We start from the raw sequence: 6,076 nt of genomic DNA on the forward strand, positions 1-6,076 counted from the left end.
TTAATCAACCTCTTTAATGGTGGGCCCTGAGGAAGCACCGACAGAGGAAGCAGTGCCCCCACCAGGGAAGCCCCGGGCATTCCGTCCCCCTGCACTCTGGTACAGCTTGGGAATCATGGGATTGTAATCTTCCTCCAGCTCCTTCTGCTGATGTTCACATTTTTCCTTCTCTGCAGTCTGATTCTTATCTAGCCAGTTGATGATTTCATTACACTTGCCAAGAACCTTCTGTTTATCTTCATCATTGGTCTTGCACTGAAGTTTGTCATTGTCAGTAGTTACTTTCATAGTGAAAGCACAGCACTCCAGTGACTTCTTGGAGGACACCTTGTCCCTCTGCTTCTCATCTTCCGCTTTGGACTTCTCTGCTTCCCGGACCACGCACTCTATGTCCTCCTTGCTCAAGCAGCCCTTGTCATTACTGCTGGTAATCTTGTTTTCTTTTCCTGTGCTTCTGTCAATGGCAGAGACAGTGAGGATGCCATTGGCACCAGTATCACAAGTAACCTCCTTCTGGGAAACACCACGGGGTACAGGAGGTGTGCCTCTAAGTTCAGCCTTGCCAAGCAGGTTGTTATCTTTGGTCATGGTACGCTCACCTTCATATACCCGAATGAGCACACCAGGCCGGTTGTCAGAGCAGGTAGTGAAGGTCTGTGTCTGCTTGGTAGGAAAGGTAGTATGGCGCTTGATCAGGACTGTCATGACTCCACCAGCAGTTCTGACTTCAAGAGAAAGAGGAATGACATCCAAGAGCAGCAAATCGTGAACATTTTCATACTTGTCTCCAGAGAGAATGGCTGCCTGAACAGCTGCACCATAAGCAACAGCCTCATCGGGGTTGATGCTCTTATTCCAGTCTTTTCCACTGAAGAAATCTTGTAGAAGCTTCTGGATCTTGGGCATACTGGTAGAACCACCCACCAGGACAACTCTGGTGCATGGATCTGTGACTTGTCCAGTTTAACATCTCAAAGAGCCTTCTCCTCAGGGTCCAGAGTGCCACAGAACAAGTCAGCATTCAACTCCTGAAATCAAGCAGAAGTACTGGAGGTATAGAAGTCAGTTCCTTCATAGAGGGAATCAATCTCAACCCTGGCTTGGAGGCTGGAAGAGAGGGCTCTCTTAGCTCGTTCACATGCAGTTCAGCGATGGTGGACGGCACTCTTGTTCTCACTGATGTCCTTCTTAGGCTTGTGCTTCACTTGGCAAAAAATGGTTGACCATTCAGTTGTCAAAATCTTCTCCACCTAAGTGGGTGTCTCCAACTGTAGATTTCACGTCAAAGATTCCATCTTAAGTCATGTGTTGCCGAAATAAAACATCAGCACATTTCCTTCAGCTCCAACCTTTTTGTCTAAGCCATAAGCAATAGCAGCAGCTCTTGGCTCACCTGTAATTCTGAGTATGTTAAGACCAGCAATGGTTCCAGCATCGTCAGCTGCCTGACACTGAGAGTCATTAAAGTAAGCTGGCACAGTGACCACTGCATCGGTAACAGTCTTCCCAAGGTAAGCTTCTGCAATTTCCTTCATCTTCATCAGCCCGATAGAAGACACCGCCTCTGGACAGAAGCTCTTTGTCTCTCCTTTGTATTTGCTTGACTCTTGGGCCTGCCTGCATTGTTCACCACCACGAAGGGCCAATGCTTCATGTCAGATCAGACAACAGTATCATCAAACCTACATCCAGTCAAACACCTGGCATCAAATACTGCTGATGACGTTCATTGCAACTTGATTTTTTGCAGCATCTCTGATCAGTCATTCAGTGGCAGTGAAACTGACGTAACTTGGAGTGGCTCAGTTTCCCCGATCATTGGCGATCATCTCCACTTTTCCGTGCTGGAAGATACCTGCACAGGAGTAGGTGATGCCAAGATCAGCGCTAACTACAGGTCCCTTCGACATGGTTGCTCGCATGTAGGTCTGGCTCTGCTGATGATGAAATTACACAAAAAGCTACCAAGCTGCTGGTGCGTTCAGTGAGTTCACATCTTTTTTATATTTTATGATTCATGTGATTTTTTTCCTCAAAATTTTCTATAGTTCAATTTTACTTAAGATAAAGTGCCAAGTATGACACATAGAATGCTATAACATAGTGAGAGCTCTTCATTTCTCACTCTTACAATGCCACCTAGTATATTGTGTGTGTGTGTGTGTGTGTGTGTGTGTGTGTGTGTGTGTGTGTGTGTATTCTGTTGTTGCTTTGAGACAGGGTCTCATATGTAGCGCAGGCTGGTTTTGAACTCACTATGTAGCCCAGGCTGGCCTCAGATGTGAGGCGATCCTCCTGCCCCAGCCTCCTGAGTGCTAGGATTACAGACATGCGCTACCATGCCCAACTATTATATTTGAAATTACATTTCATTATTATTAGATTTTAAGATCTCAACTCAGACTTCTTTTATTTCTCAAATTACACTTAAGGAGTTGTTTCAGTTACCGTAGTGAATTTCTTTGCGCCTATTTTACTGAAAACTGTGTATCTCCTGGTGATTTTTAACTTTTTCATATTTGCTGAAGCAAACAACATCAAGAGTAGAGACTACACAGCCTGCAGGTGCTCAAGACAATCTACTACAGTTCAGAAAAAGAACTTTTGCAGTGCCTATTTGCTTCATCCAAGAAGTAAGAAAGAAATGAAGCTTCATTTCTTTCATTTAATATGCCTGTTGACACTGGCGGGCTTATTCTGTACAATCAGTCCTTTTATTAGTCAGCACAGTCAAATTTGTGCTGTGTAAGGTGACCTGAGAAGGATGGGCCTCCCACAAATTGAAGGAATTGAGAAGGGTCCCTTTATCTATGGTTAGTCTATTGTAGTTTTATGTAGTATAGGAAGTGATTGATACAGTTACTTTTTGTCAAAACAAACCCTTTCAATAGAATCTATATAATATATACTGAGATGGGAAGTGAGTTCATTTTGTAAAGTCTTTTCAATGGAATCTATATAATATGTACAGAGATAGGGAGCAATTTGTGAAAATGCTTTATCTAGCACCCATGGTAATACATGCCTATAATCCCAGAATTCTGGGAGGCTAAAGCAGGAGAATCCAAGTTCAAGCCCCACCCAGGCAACTCAGAGAAAACTTGTGTCAAAATAAAAAATAAAAAGGGCTGGGCATGTAGCTCAGTGCAAAGGCCCTGGGTCCAATTCCTGTAGTGCAAAACCCAAGAAACACTTTATCTTCCAGCAAAGTAGCAAAATAGGTGTGCCTAAAAGCATAGATCCTGGACATACACTGCCTGGGTTGTGGTCATAGTTCTGCCATAAGCAGGCATATTACCCTAGGGAAGTTACTCAACCTCTTTTGTTTGGTTTCTGCATCCATAAAGTGGAGATAATAATCCTTATCTACTGATTTGGGTTGTTCTGAGGATGAAGTGAGTTATATACAGGACAGTTGGCCCTCCATATCCTCAGGTTCCACATCTGTAGATTCAATAACCTGCATATTGAAAATATTTGAAAAAAGAATTATGTCTATACTGAATATGTACAGACTTTTCTTGTCATTGTTCCCTAAGCAATACAGTGTAACAATTTATGTATCATTTACATTGTTTTAGATGCTATACATAACGTGGAGATGATTTAAAGTATTGTGTAAGGGAGAATATTATATGCTAATGTTACGGCATTTTAAATGCCACTTTATATAAGGGACTTGAGCATCTGCAGATCTTGGTATCCATAGGGGTCCTGGAACCAAACCTCCATGGATACCGAGAGACAACTGTATATATAAATCTCTTAGTATAACATCTACCACCAAAATAAACATTACATAAGCACTAGCTTTATTACTTAAAAAGATGAATTATTCATTCTTCTCTGACAAAAATCTAAGCAATCCAGATTTCAGACTTCTTTACCTTTTCTGTGATACTGTCTGTACATATGTTACATGGTGGATAATACACACACACGCACACACACAAACACACACACACACATGCTGTACCCTTTCTTTTTCTGGTTCTGAGAATTGAATCAGACCCTTGAGTTCTAGAAGTAAGCTATATCTTTAGAGCTTTTTATTTTGAGACATGGTCTCCTAGGTTACACAATGCTGACCTCAAATTTGTAATTCTCCTGCCTCAGTCTCCTGCATAGCTGGGATTAAAGGCATGTGCCACTGTGTCTGAGTCTTTAGTTTTGAGGTAAAGTTTTATCAATGAGTTATAAAGCAGCCCCCTTCCCCTCACCTCCTTTATGTTTACATGTGTTTTAAAAGAAGTACTTTGGGGAGAGAATTTTGAAAATATTTCCAACAGTGTGTGACTTTTATTTAAGAAAAATAATGTATGTGAACAAAAAGCATATTAAACTCTATACACTATAATTTTGGAAACACACTTTTCTACTTACTTGAAAGTTTTCCAAATAATGAATGTCAGTGGGTCTTAAATGTGTCTGCTAATAGGGTAAAATGCAGTGCCCTTTGTTTGCAAGAATTGTTGGTTTATAGCAGAAAAAATGGAAGCTTACTAGTGAAAATTCAACCCAGACTTTTAGAGAACTGGTTGATGGAATTGCAAAACAAAATGAGAACTTCCATGAAGTCAATGATAATGCATCTATTCCATTTTAATCTAAGTGTCTTTCTGAAATATCTTTTCAGCTATGACTTACAATAGAGAATTAGAATAATGAAGCCTCGAACTAGATCTTCAAATTGCTATATCAAAGTGTTAAACCAAGGCTTTAAAAAAGGTAATAAAGTACCAAGTAATAAAGTAGCTAATGAAAGCAAAAGACTTTTATACTACTAATAAAATAACATTAAATTATTTTAAATATATTATTTTACATTTAGAATTTTGGAGCTCATATTTTATCATGTGTGTAAATATTAGTGTAAGAGGTCACAAGTTTATAATTTATATGTGAGTATACCCTGAAATCCTGGCCTCAAGTGACCTCCATCCTCCTGCTTCAGCCTCCAGAGTGGTTTGGACTATAGGTATGTACTATCATGCCCAGCTGAAACATTTTTTTGTTTGTTTGTTTGTTTTTTGTTTTTTATTTGTTTGTTTGTTTTGGGGTTTTTTGGTACCAGGAATCGAACTCACGACGTCACGCTTGCCAGGCAGACACTGTGCCACTGAGCTAAATCCCCAGCCCCCAGCTGAAACATTTTTAAGGATAAAATGCATATTCAAAATGCATGTAGGAGGGCTGGGGATCTAGCTCAGCAGCACAAGTGCCTGCCTGGCAAGTGCAAGGTTCTGAGTTTGATTCCCAGCACCCGCCAAAAAATGCATGTAGGTAGCTATCTTCCATAGCCACATTCCTTGGCTTGGTATCATCAAAGAATATAAAGTCTTTTGTCTCTTCTTTCTTCATTCAATAACAATTTGTAAAGTACTAAGTGTATACCAGACACAGTACTAGGTTCAGAGAGGTAGAAACTAAAAATACAATCACCACCCTCAAAAAGTAGTTAATATCATTTAGGAAACATAATAAGGAACTACTGCCACAACCAAACTCCACAAAATCACATGCTTCTCTGCTCCTATCTCTGACTTCTCTCTCAGGTCCTTAAATCGTCCACTGTGATCTTGGATTTGAATTTGAAATTGATCATTTGAATACTCACCTAGTTTTAAAGAGGTTTAAATGAACAAATATGACTTATTTTCTCTTCTAGATATCTGCAAGTTACTCATTTTCACTGAAGAATAATCATCTGAAAAAACAGGTATATAAACATACTACTGGAAACTAAGATCACAGAAATGAAAATAAGATCACAGAAATTAAAATTCTGCATGTATTTCTAAGTAGCAATGACAAGTCATGAACTGAGGTGTTCAAGGGAAGAGAATGCACAACATCACTTCCTGGGGTCTTGTTTACTTTTAAACTCTGCAGATAAGCAAAGTTGAAGCTCACATCCTTAGAAGAACTTACACCAGTTCAACTTTTTTAGAGGAAATAGTAGCTGGGCATGGTGGTGCATACCTGCAATCCCAGCACTCAGGAGGTTGAGGTAGAAGGACTGTTGCAAGTTTGAGGCCAGCCTAGGCTACATAGTGAGTTCAAGGCTAGCCTGAAC

The 6,076-nt window shown here is 40.2% G+C and overlaps 1 pseudogene; it reads right to left on the reverse strand.

Moving 5' to 3' along the window:
• Positions 1 to 1,910, reverse strand: LOC102015355 (annotated as a pseudogene).
• Positions 1,911 to 6,076: the final 4,166 nt, after the last annotated feature.

The sequence above is a fragment of the Chinchilla lanigera genome, unplaced genomic scaffold (assembly GCF_000276665.1).
Source record: "Chinchilla lanigera isolate Chin_1 unplaced genomic scaffold, ChiLan1.0 scaffold00043, whole genome shotgun sequence".
Classification (NCBI taxonomy): Eukaryota; Metazoa; Chordata; class Mammalia; order Rodentia; family Chinchillidae; genus Chinchilla; species Chinchilla lanigera.